Source organism: Lutra lutra, chromosome 6, assembly GCF_902655055.1.
Source record: "Lutra lutra chromosome 6, mLutLut1.2, whole genome shotgun sequence".
Classification (NCBI taxonomy): domain Eukaryota; kingdom Metazoa; phylum Chordata; class Mammalia; order Carnivora; family Mustelidae; genus Lutra; species Lutra lutra.
The window spans coordinates 98290439-98303610 of NC_062283.1; the positions used below are offsets into that span (position 1 = coordinate 98290439).

At 38.6% G+C, this 13172-nt stretch overlaps 1 long non-coding RNA gene across 1 annotated transcript in view; it reads right to left on the minus strand.

Moving 5' to 3' along the window:
• The window catches only part of LOC125101765 (uncharacterized), a 34464-nt gene extending 23162 nt beyond the window's left edge, over positions 1 to 11302 (minus strand). Inside the window, exon 1 of the long non-coding RNA XR_007127916.1 lies at positions 11068 to 11302. This is a non-coding gene — a long non-coding RNA (uncharacterized LOC125101765). The remainder of the gene's footprint in view (positions 1 to 11067) is intronic.
• Between the last annotated feature and the right edge of the window lie 1870 nt (positions 11303 to 13172).

Below are 13172 nucleotides of genomic sequence, written 5' to 3' on the forward strand. Positions count from 1 at the left end.
CCCGAGTTTTGTTTTTGGAAATACTGTACATGATCATAGACTATAAACTCTGAATAGACATTGTCTATAAGAAGAACTGAAAATAGTGGAATTTTTAAAAAGCTTTAAATGCTTATATGAGATAGTAGAAATGCCAAAAATTCACAGACATCAAAAACTACTCAAAGAAGTAAGAGGAGATGTGAGCTGATTACTGAAGCCAGCATTTACCCTGAGGGTGTTTGCTCAAGTTGCTCTTGAACTTTATGATCTCAGAGTGAACAGGAGTTCCAAACTAAGAGAATCTCTCCCAAGATGGCAAATTTAATAGGAATATCTCCTAGCATAAAGTGTAAAGGCAAACTAGGAAAAAAAATCCTGCTCTTCAACATTCATTAATAACCTGGGAGAAGCAACAAAAACTGCCTATCTGGGTAAAACAGGAAAATTGGCACTGGGAGGAAAATATTTTCCCTGAAAATCTATAACAATACCAGACACCAGATGAGTTTACCAACCAAATTCACACTTTCCAGTCATTCACAAAGTTCAAGTTAGGAATGAACTTTACAGTAGTACTGGGTTGAAGACTCCATCAGTAACTTTACAGAGAGATGCAAATCCTATATGGATACCCATGTGCAATCCATCCTTCAAAGAAATGTCATGGATAATATGTCATGAGCTTACAGTGGAGAACCTAGTCATATGCACAAACAAGACTCCATAAACAAGACTTTAGATAATATAATTATCAGAAATAAAATATAAAATGAGTATGAAATCAGAGAGGGAGACAAACTATGAGAGACTTTGAACTCTGGGAAACAACTGAGGGTTACAGAAGGGAAGTGGGGGGATATGGGGTAGCTGGGTGACAAGTATTTAAGGAGGCCATGTGTGGTGATGAGCACTGGGTGTCATACACAACTGAGGAATTGCTGAACACTACATCAAAAACTAATGATGTATATATGTTAGCTGACTAAACATAATAAGAAATATGTTTAAAGAAATAAAATATGGAAATGGAAGTGTGTGCCAGAAACAAGAGACTTTAAAAACTAATGAAGGATGGAGTGCCTGGGTGGCTCAGTCAGTTAAGCATCTGACTCTTGATCTCAGCTCAGGTCTTGATCTTAAGGTTGTGAGTTTAAGCCCCACATTGGGCTCCACACTATGCATAGAGCTTATTTAAATACATACATACATACATACATACATACATACATGTACACATATAACCAAGGAGAACTAAATAGAACTCCTAGAAATAAAACAATAAGTAAATAATGAACAAAACGCAAATCAACTGAGGTTTAGACACAGCTGAAGAGAGGACTAGAAAATTGAAAAATAGATTAAAAGGTAATTTTAATTCAGATTACAGCCCAGAAGGGCAAGAAGATGGAAAATATAAAGGAGAAATTGAGAAACATAGAGAAGAGTTTAAGAAGGAATAACATAAATATATTTAGAGTGCAAGGAGGACAGAATGTAAAGAATGGAGAAAAATACTAACCCTCAGAATCAGGAAGCCCTAAAATCCAAAACAGAATTAAAAAAACACGAAGAAATCCACACTTAAAAAGATTACAATGAAGCTGCAAAACATCAAAAACAAAGAGATTAAAAGTCTCCAAGAAAGAAAATTCTAGTTCACACTGTTTCAAGAGGAAAGTCTGCCAAACATTTAAGACATAATTTTAGTCATATACGATTCATGAATATATTAAAAAATGTGTACTCCTGAGCCATTTTATGAAACTATGATAACCTTGTTACCAAAATCTTTACAAAAGGTGGTTATTAGAAGGAAATAATGATTGACTAATCTCTCTCATGCAAATAGAGGCAAAAATCCTAAGTAAATATTAACAATTTTAATTCAGCAGTGTATAAAAAGATAATACCTATGATAAAATGTTTTTTACAAGGTGGACAGTTTGTTTAACTAATGGTAACATCTGTTAATGTTAGCCTCTATTAATGAAATTTACTACATTAATGATTTTTAAATACATAATCAGTTCAATAAAGACAGAAAAATACATACACTATCTGGAAATCTAAGCAAAATATGGAATTTTCTTTAAGATGAAAAGGACAGACAAGATCTTAATGATTTGACTATGAAAACAAGTCCCAAATTTGTCCAAGTATTGCCTATTTAATTTTTATATGTTTCTCATACTTAAGAAAGAGATGTGAGCATCTTAGATGAAAAACCAACAGATTCACTGGATCCATTAAGACTGAGATAACATTGGGGCACCTGGGTGGCTCAGTTGGTTAAGCATCTGCCTTCAGCTCGGGTCATGATCCCAGGGTGCTGGGATTGAGTAGACATCAGGCTCCCTGCTCATTGGGGAGTCTGCTTTTCCCTTTGCTCCTCCCCTGTGCTTGTGATATCTCTCTCTCTCTCTCATGCTCTCTCTCTCTCATGCTCTCTCTCTCTCTCTCTCAAATAAATAAAATCTTAAAAAAAAAAAAAAAGACTGAGACAGCACGCCCTGTATCATCCAGGTAGACTCAGTCTCAGGTACTTTTAGTGACCAGTAGGGATTTTATGCTTTCCTTTGTTTATAGAAGGGAATTGAGCACTTAAGGAAGTGGAAATATGAGTTTCCAGTGTTAAAATCACTACCTTTCCCCAGTAGTGATCTTGAAAATAGTTATAAAATTTTATTTAAAAAGTCACTCATTTTAATATCAACAAAATTCATCAAAATGTATTTTATTCTTTTGTTTCCATTAAATTCTAGAGAATCCTACCTTTCATCAGCAATTTCCATCACAATGACAGGCGGGTACCAGAAAGTAGTTTGAAGTGCTATTAAGGAAAGTATTTGATTTAAATAAGTAGATACTATTCTATGTTGGGAAATCCATGAAGCAGACCAAGAAGGGAAGGAGAACCTATGAGTAGGTAATTAGTTGTTTCAAGATTAAGGAAGGGTCCACAGTTTCACTTCAGTTTTTTTTTTCTTTTCTTTCTTTCTTTTTTTTTTTTTTTTTTTTTTTTTGTTACACAAACAGGGAGTTTAGATTACAGTCAGGTATTAAATTTCTTAAGAGAAGGAAGGGAATGCAAGTCAAACTACAACTGGAAACTAGTCTCTCAGAGAGTAAAAGCAAACACACACACACACACACACACACTAAAAAAATACATATACATGACATATAAATACTTTTTCTCAAATCTCAGATTCACATGCAGTGCCTGAAAACAGATGATGTTAAGTGGAAGACATTATCATCAGTTTGCATTTGAACATTTTGAGTAACTATGACTAGCCCATTAAGTATGTCCAAAGCAGAACAGCACTTTGCCTGAGAGAAAACTAGGAATGGTAAAGGGGTGACATCTTCTTCTAAAAAGAAGTTGATGAGCCCACATTTCTTAGAGAAATTATTTTTCTCTTGAGTTTATGAGGAATCCTGTCCTGGTTGTCCAATTAGAGTATCAACTACCAGATCTTTCAGATTCATCAGTTGGAATAAAATCTCAGTTACCTAAAGTTTCTGAATTTTTATGAACTACTACTGCTTAAACTGCAATTGCAGAAGTAACTACTGAAAGACTTCTCAGGGAGAATTTTGTCTTTTTTTTTTTTTTAAGATTTTATTTATTTATTTTACAGAGAGAGATCACAAGTAGACAGAGAGTCAGGCAGAGAGAGAGAGAGGGAAGCAGGCTCCCTGCTGAGCAGAGAGCCCAATGCGGGACTCGATCCCAGGATCCTGAGATCATGACCTGAGCCGAAGGCAGCGGCTTAACCCACTGAGCCACCCAGGCACCCGAGAATTTTGTCTTTTTAAAGAAAAATAACTTTGCCCCCTTTTAAATAAATTTTACCCTTCTTGTATAAAATGAATTTTATTTTTTTTAAAGATTTTATTTATTTATTTGACAGACAGAGATCACAAGTAGGCAGACAGGCAGGCAGAGAGAGGAGAAAGCAGGCTCCCCGCTGAGCAGAGAGCCCGATGCGGGGCTCGATCCCAGGACCCTGGGATCATGACCTGAGCCGAAGGCAGAGGCTTTAACCCACTGAGCCACCCAGGAGCCCCTAAAATGAATTTTAAATCATGACAACAAGGAGTTGTGTTCCCTAATGCAAAATTTCTAAGAAATATTGAGCTATGAGGTTGTGTAAAATCATCAGGAGGTCGGATGAGGAAAGAACAGAAAAGGGGTATAAAGGCATGGATTTACAGTCAGTCCAGGAAACAAGGACTGTGTTTTTCGACATCCTCATGCAGATGTGGAATAGGTAGAGAGGTGAATTTAAGAAATTAGCTTTTGTCCTGCTGGCATTATCAAAATGAGAAAGGATGAGGATGTTATAGATATAAGTAAAGGAGTTGCTCTAATGATTGTCCACAACATTTTAGCTGAATAAGGAATTAAGGACATGGAGTTGGTTGCGGTCATCAGGAAAGAGTGAGAGACAGTGAAAAAAGAGTATCGAACTATAGGAGCTGATGGGGCTGAAGGAATGGGGATCCTAGCGGGATGGTCATGAAATATATGAGATGGCGTTATAGGATGGAATGGGATGCTAGAGGTAAAGATTATCTCACAAGTATTGAAAATAGCAAGGTTTAAATAGATGACCATGGGAATCACATGACTGAGGTAAGTGGGAAACAAGATAATTGGAAGAGAGGAGGTCAAGAAACTGAGAGGCCAAGGTTTTAGAAGAATTTCCTACATGGATATAAGACTCATCATGAGTTATAATAGGAGTAGTTTTGTAGAGAGTGAGCCAAGAGCTAAAATCTTCAAGAAGTAAGAGAGACTGCCCTGGGAGTTAGTAGCTAAGTATCAAGTTATAACGTGAAGATAGAAGGTTCAAAGATGTTTATTTTTAAGGGAAAAGAAGAATCTAGATGGAGCAAGAAAGTCTCATACCTCACTTCTCGATCCAATGATAAGAGAGCTGTAGGAGAAAAATGGCTACCAGCTGAAAGAGTGGCTCAGGAAACAGCCTCCTTGGTGGTACCAAGGTTCAGACAGGCTAAGGTGAAGAGAATATTTAGAAAGGAGGTCAAGGGTATGGGTATTTTGCCAGTGACAGCTTGTGTTTTCCAGAAGGTACAGAAGAAGTCTTTGCATAGCCTGATGGGAGTTAGCACACAAATGAGGGGAGAGCTGGGCTTCATATGGTGGAAAACATGATTAGGGGCAATAGTCTTGAAGCCTCTAGGCAGAAAGTAATGTGGGGCAACTCAGAGGGTGTCTTACAAGGAGTGTGTACAATTCTAGGAATGTCCTTTTGAGCCCTGATATTGAAGGCGGTGTCATGCTAGAAGTCCCTGGATCTGTACTACACACAGCTGAATTATTGTCTTAATTGCATGTGCCTTTACTTTCCAGAAAGACAGCAAGTCCTCCTATCATTGTGTTTTTTACACTGCACTTTCTTTCTCTATTTGCCTATCACACTTGCTATGAGTAAAATTGTATCTCCCTTCCCCCAAAACTCGTATGTTGAAGTTCTAAACCCAGGACCTCAGAAAGTGGCCTATTTTGGCTATAGGGTCTTTATAAGGTAATCAAGCTAAAGCAAGGTCCTTAGGGTGGGACCCTAATCCAATATGACAGGCGTCCTTACAGAAAAGGGAAATTTGATCACAGAGACACACAGAGGGAGAATGACATGTGAACAGGAAGATGGCCATCTACAAATGAAGAAGAAAGACTTGGAATAGACCATTCCCTTATAGCCCTCAGAAGGAAACATCTCTACCAGCACCCATTAAAGACAATAATGTATTCAGGGACAATTAGTGAAGATGGTAAGGATTCAGGACCATCACAGTAAGCATGCAGACTAGTGTGGTGGGATTTTTACAGTGGAGAAGTTTGGGCTCAACTCCAAACACAGCATGAGCAAGTGGGAATTTACAGCCAAGATGCAGGATGGTGATCGGTGGATGGAAAATTACCAAGAGGGAACATTAAGGGTAAGGATGAGGTTCTGGCTAAATAAACTTAATGGATTTGGGTTTTGGGGGGGGCAGTTTTTGTTCTTATTTGTGTTTGTGTTTGTGTTTTTGCTGAAGATAGGCCAGAGTTAGATATCTATCAACCAGGGGATGATGGAATGTGAGGAACCTGATCAGATATCAAGGCTGAAGATGAAGGGCCTAGCAGGATTCTTGCTAAAACTACATTTTACAAGGAAGTGCACAGATGGGCTAGGAGATATTTGAGATATTTAGCCAACATCCCACATGTTGGCTAAAGTTTGGTCAACCAAAGATTCTTTGTTGCACTTTGATCTTGGACTTCTGGCTTCCAGAACTATGAGACAATATATTTCTGATGTTTAAGCCAAGTCTGTGGTACTTTGTTAATTAATATAATACATCTATATGTTGAGCTTCAGATCAGAAACTGAATTTCATCTGTAACTCCAAGGGCTAGGAGCTCAGCATACGCCTTACTCAGATTTAACTGCTGTTGAGATCTTATGTGGGTGTATTTTCTTTTTATTTGAGTGTTATTTTTTAACTGTAGAGCAATTAGACAGGAAGCCAATGGAAATGTCCGAGGACTTAGTCTGACAGGGTTAAATTATCATTGGAATCTTGAAAATTCTTTCCAGGAGTCAGGATATGGGTATACTGTATGCCATCAACAATCTGGACCCAGTACCATCAACTAATACTCAATTAACTGGCCTCAGCTTTATGCCAACATCAGACCATTCTCTTTGTTATTTCTCTTTCACTTGCCCTACTATTTAGGTGATTGAACTCAATTTAGAGAGAGAGAAGTCTTTCCTCTGAATCCAATTCACAGGACTTGTATTGACCCTATATATGACTTTGCCTGTGTCTTTATACCATATAAGTAAAGGTATTTTTTTTAACCTGCTCCATTGAGAGGAGGTAGGAACCTGGGTCGAGTACACCTTTGATATATTACTGATATATTCTGATAATTTGTCTAAAGAAGGGAGAATAATTTGGGGGTTTTTGGCAACCTGAATGAATAGAATTGATGGTGGGGAGGGAACCATATTATGAATAGCCTTGGAAGTAGAATATATTTGAATAGGATTAAAGATATTTATCAGCCGTAAGGGTGACAGTTCATGGTGTGATTTGCTTGGCTATTCAGCTATCTGAATATGATGAGATCTCTCTAACTCAACTTCTACTGCTAATCTCAGAATTCATAGTTTAAATGCCCACAAGCAGTAAGATTATCATTAAAAACCAATTTCAGCAAAAAACAAGAAACAAGAATGTCAGCAGAAATGCAAAGTTCTAAATTAAATTTGAGAAATTATGATGTAGGATTTGGAACTGTCTGAATTGTGCTTTCAGATCCATTCGTGCTCTCTCTCTCTCTCTCTCTCTCTCTATATATATATATATATATGCAATACACATATATATGCAATACACATATATATGATTTTATATATGATTATATTTATATAACATGCACACATATACATATGTATGTATATATATACACACACATATATATAAAGCCTAAAGAGTTTAGCAAACCTTTTTAAAGGTTTTATATATCATATCACTGGCTTTTTCTCATGTGTAATATATGTATACTATATATAACAAAAGCATAAAAAATGTTTAATCTATAAAAGTGAACACAGTACAGGAAGTGAGTGAACTAGTTGTTCCAATTACTTATTGCTGTGTAACACATCATCCCCAAACTAAGTGGCTAAAACAGTATTATCTCTTATGGTCCTGGGGTTGATTGGGTTCAGCTAAGGGTCTCACATGGGGTCTCTCATGCAATTGCAGTCAGTGGCTAGAACTGAAGTCACCTCAAAGGACTATGTGCCTGGCAATTCATGGTGACTGTCTGTTGAGCTCTTAATTGGGGCTTTCAGCCAGAACATCTGCAGGTGGCCTCTGCTTCCTCACAGCATAGCAGCTGGGTTCCCAGAAAAAGTATCCCAAGAGAAACCATGTTAAAGCTCTATCTTCTTTTACGACCTTGCCTCAGGAATTACATCACTTCCTCTCTACTCCTAGGGCTGCTCAAACTCCAAGGGAACATTAACTCCACTTCTTGATAGGAAGCATGTAGATACCAAATTATAAGAAGAGTATGTAGGATGAAATACCTTGATGTGGCCATCTTGGAAAATGTGATCTACTACATCCTGTCTCTAGCCAGTCATTCACAACCCTCCTACATGTACACATCTTCAACCCCTCCCATCAAGAACCCAAGATCCTGATGCAAGTTCCTGAAATCAAAATGTTAGATCATAATATCATAATCAGTGTGTGATGTTTAAGTGTTTATAATTTTCAAGTATTAAAATTTATTTGAACCCTCGTCTAAAAAAAATTCTAAGAAAAAAAAAATCCCTGTTGTTGCCACCTGCTCTGTGAGTTTTCAGACACTTGCACATACCTAGAGGCTCACTAGCCTAATGGGCACCAGGATGGGGGAGGCTTGAACTCTTTACTTCAATCCTTACTGAACTACTGGCAGCATTATTGAAGTAACTTCTCTTACTTCCCAGCAAGCAAAGCTCAGTACTTAGAAAAGTTTTCATTCATTCAAAGGTCACTGGGGACACATGTACTGATGAAAACTCATTGGAATCTTATACATATGGCCTGAACCTGAGCAAATAGCCTAGGTTGGCCAGACAAGGTAATATTCAGAGTTCTCTCTATTAATTCTCCCACTGATAAACACTACAATCATTGCTCTTTTTCAAATTGAGCTGCTGCTTTCATACCCAGGATCATTCCATTTTTACCAATACATTTTAAAGGAGAGTACTCCCTTGATATAATTTCCAGGACTAAATCTTTATTAAATTCCACCAACATTTCCTAAATCTTGATTCTGCTCTAGACACCTAATTCTTGATCCCTATCTCTGACCCCTACCCAAACTGCAAGGACACACAATGACAGATAGTCCTCACCCTTAGAGAATTTAGAATCTAGAAAGGGATGAGCATATAAGGAAGAAAGGGAAATGTGAGACATATATGTAACTGTTAATTAAGACAGCATTGGACATGGAGTCAAAAGATGCCTGTTTTATTCAAAGCATGCTATTAACTAGTATGTAAATTTTGGCATAAAAATTTTTGTCACTAAATCCCCTTTAAGTTTCTTCATAATTAACAAATAAATTAATAATTTCCTTCCTCACATTGATAGTAGCATCTTCCTGATAGATTGCATTTGCTTGTTTAAAATATACAAGCTGGTTCTTGTAAAATGCTCACCATAGCTCCTGGTACATAGTAAGTCCTCAATAAAGGTTCGTTTCATCATGATGTAGTAGCAGTGGTGGCAGAGCATCTGAGAATGCTTTTTTTTTTTAAGATTTTATTTATTTATTTGACAGACAGAGATCACAAGTAGGCAGAGAGGCAGGCAGAGAGAGAGGAGGAAGCAGGCTCCCTGCTGAGCAGAGAGCCTGATGCGGGGCTCGATCCCAGGACCCTGAGATCATGACCTGAGCCGAAGGCAGAGGCTTTAACCCACTGAGCCACCCAGGCGCCCCTGGGAATGCTTTGTAAACTGGGTTTTAGATCAACATAAAGTATTCCCATTCATAAAAGACAGACTATGTAACATCCTATTGAATCCTGCAATTCTTTGCTCAACTACCAGCAGATCACAAATACTATCCTTTACTGCTTCTAGAGTCTCTGGGGCCTCCCTGCTCCACCCCATCCCAACTTTCTTCACTATTCAGTGCCAGTTCAAAGACCATCTCAGCTTTAAATCTGCCCAACCCTATGAGGCTAAATATGTAACCCCAGCCCATTTCCTTTCAACCTCACCCATACCATGAGTCTAGTGCTTTTGTCTTACTTGTGTTTGTGTCTCTAGTACCAAGAATAGTACCTGGTGTGTGATGGAGGCTGATATGCATCCAGTGTTAATGCAATAGGAGTGCTCATGGGAATCAAAGGAAAGAATTGTATGGCCCATGTTATGGGCAGAACTCTGACCTTAGGCCAGATTTCAGGTATACCTCTGGCTTTTTCAAACTTGTTTACCATTTATTTATTTATTTATTTATTTATTTATTTATTTATTTATTTATTTAACTGTGAAGCTACCAAAGGATTTTATTTTATTTTTATTATTAACATGTAATGTGTTATTTGTTTCATGGATACAGGTCTGTGATTCACCAGTCTTACAAAACACACAGTGCTCACCACAACACATAACCTCCCCAGGGTTCAGCACCTAGACTCCCCACCCCCACCTTCCCTCCAGCAACCCTCAGTTTGTTTCCTAAGATTATGAGTCACTTATGGTTTGTCTCCCTCTGGTTTTGCCTTGTTTAATTTTTTCCTCTCTTCCCTATGATCCTCTGCCTTATTTCTTAAATTCCACATATCAGTGAGATCATATGATATTTGTCTTTTCTGACTTATTTCACCTAGTATAATACCCTCTGGTCTCAACCATGTTGTTGAGAATAGCAAGATTTCAACTTTTTTGATGGCTGCATAATATTTGTGCGTGTGTGTATCTCACATCTTCTTTATTCATTTATCTGTCAATGGACGTCTGGGCTCTTCCATCGTGTGATTGCTGGGTCATAACGTAGCTCTATTTTCAACTTTTTGAGGAACCTCCATACTGTTTTTCAGAGTGGCTGCACCAGCTTGCATTCCTACCAACAATGTAGGAGGGCTCCCCTTTTTCCACATCCTTGCCAACATCTGTCATTTCCTGACTTGTTAATTTTAGCCTTTCTGACTGGTGCGAAGCAGGATCTCATGTGATTTTGATTTTTATTTCTCTGATGCCAAGGGATGTTGAGCACTTTTTCATGTGTCTGTTAGTCCTTTGGTATTGTTTACCTTTAAAAAAACGTATTTATTTGAAAGAGTGTGCTCGTGTGACTGGAGAGAAAGGAGGGGCAGAGGTAGAAGGAGAAAGACAATCTCCATTGAGTGATGACTCCCCACTGAATGAAGAGCCTGACAAAAGGTTTGATCCCACAACCCTAAGGTCATGACCTGAGCTGAAATCAAGAGTCAGACTCTTCACCAACAGAGCCACCCAGACACCCCTGGACTTGTTGTTTACCTCTAATCCATGCCGCTGACCTGTGGTCTTCTCTTCTGCAATAAAGGTCATGAAAGCTAAAAATGACTGCAGTATACCACAGTCTTCATACATGTGTGAGGAAGATACAAGTAAGCCCACTTCACAGGTGAGAAATGAGCATTCAATAGATTTAACTTGCTTCAGAATCCTACAGCTTTATGCAATACAGCCAGCTCTGTCCACCTGACAAGTTGAGCTCATAACTGCTAGACTCCACACTGGCTGCTTACAACAGAGAAGATCTTCATTCTTTCTGACTCTGAATTCCAGAACATCATGACATAATTCCTCTCCTGTCCCTCCTGTTCTTTGTCACAGGAAAGACATTCTAAATCTACCCCATTCTATTATTTACAGGCCTAGAATATTAACCCATTGGAAGTCAGGGCCATTATTCTACCTCTTCATTTTCTCCCCAGAATGCAGTTGCTGGGGTTAAACAGGGGTGGGGGGAAGCGGGGATGCTTAACAGTGATATGCTGTAGTTGAAATAGCTTTTAAGCAAATGACAGGGATAAGACCCAGGCAAAAAACACAGCAACCATGCTTTTCATTTTGTTTGTGCTTTTTATTTTCATTTGTGTTTTTCTCTTGGATTCTTGTTCCAAGACAATCTATTAGGCATTTGAGCTGCTTTTTGGTGAACAATTCTAAACAAATTCTAGGTAACCCTGTTACAAAATAGACTAGACCAAGGTTTCTTAATGTTGGCACTACTGACAATTTGGGCTGGATAATCCTTTGTTGTATCAGGCTGTTGTGCATTGTATGATGTTTGACACCATCCCTGGGACCTACCCACCAGATTAAAGTAGTACCTCCACTCCCAATCCAGACAATCCAGACTGTCTCCAGACATGACCAAATATCCCCTGGGGATAAAATCTACCACCCCTCAGCCCTTCCATCTCCAGCTGAGAAACTGACCTATGATGAATGGTCTAAGTTGGCCCCACTGCATTCATTACATGACACAGTCCAGTTTTGAATCAAAGACATTTTTACCTAATGAAGCAAAAAATTATAATCTCCACTGGGGAAGACTCTTCTTCTCCCTGAGTGAGCCCTCAGTCCCTCAAGCTCACCCCTCACTGGTAAGCCACTATCCAGGGCTTTGACAGGACTGTCATCCATGGTCCCCAAAAAGCTAGGACAGCAAAAGCAATGTTGGGGTTTTGTCACACCAAAGTGTCCCTGAAATTCAAAGCTACTTGTTTATCAAGATGTATTCCCCTGTCACTATGACAACTTGTGTTGCCTTGGACTGCAAAGAAAAGACGAGGAATGATTGAGTGGGTTTTTTTTCTGTTCATGTATTGTACCTTAGTTCTGTCTTAGTCTGCTTCCCAAATAGAATAATCAATGCCATTATCTCTTCCTCCCTCATCTAAATCACATCAGGCCTCTACAGTAGATCAATAGTTACAACAAAGAGGGCCGAAGCTTTCATTCCAGGGGGACTCATTACTCTGCAGCCCAGGATCTGGGTATGGATTCCACGTAAGGTTATCTACTCTTCCGTAGGAGTTAACAACAGCTGTCAGTTATTAATACCACGCCGCGACCCCACCATAACTGGCTGCGTGTGCGCAGGGAACATGTCCAAAACCACACAAGCCTCCTTCCTTCTTTCCCCCTTCCTTTAACTTCTTCCTGTTCATATTACTTAAAACTGTCTTCTCCATCAGTATAAAATGTTTGAGACTTAATTGAGATTCTCAGCCAGTACAGGTTGCATAAAAGCAGACTCACATCTGCTGCAGTATTTCAAAAACTAATTAAAATAAATTCAGATCTTAAATTAGTCCTTTTAGTAACATTTATTGCATAAGCCACTGGGCAGTAAGATACACAGTTCAGTTAAGCTGAAGAGAAAAAGTGATTTTTAGATTGTATTTCTTGACCGACCCCAAAAAGGTGAGTAAAATAAGAGAATGAATATGCCCCCACTTACCAGTTTTCCAATACCAGTTGTTTCCCCTATGGTCCTTCTTAGCCTTGGAGCCATCCTATTTCATTGCCATTAAGGATTAGCCTGTGTGCGGTGTGAGCTAAACCACCATCATGGACAAATCCTACGGCAA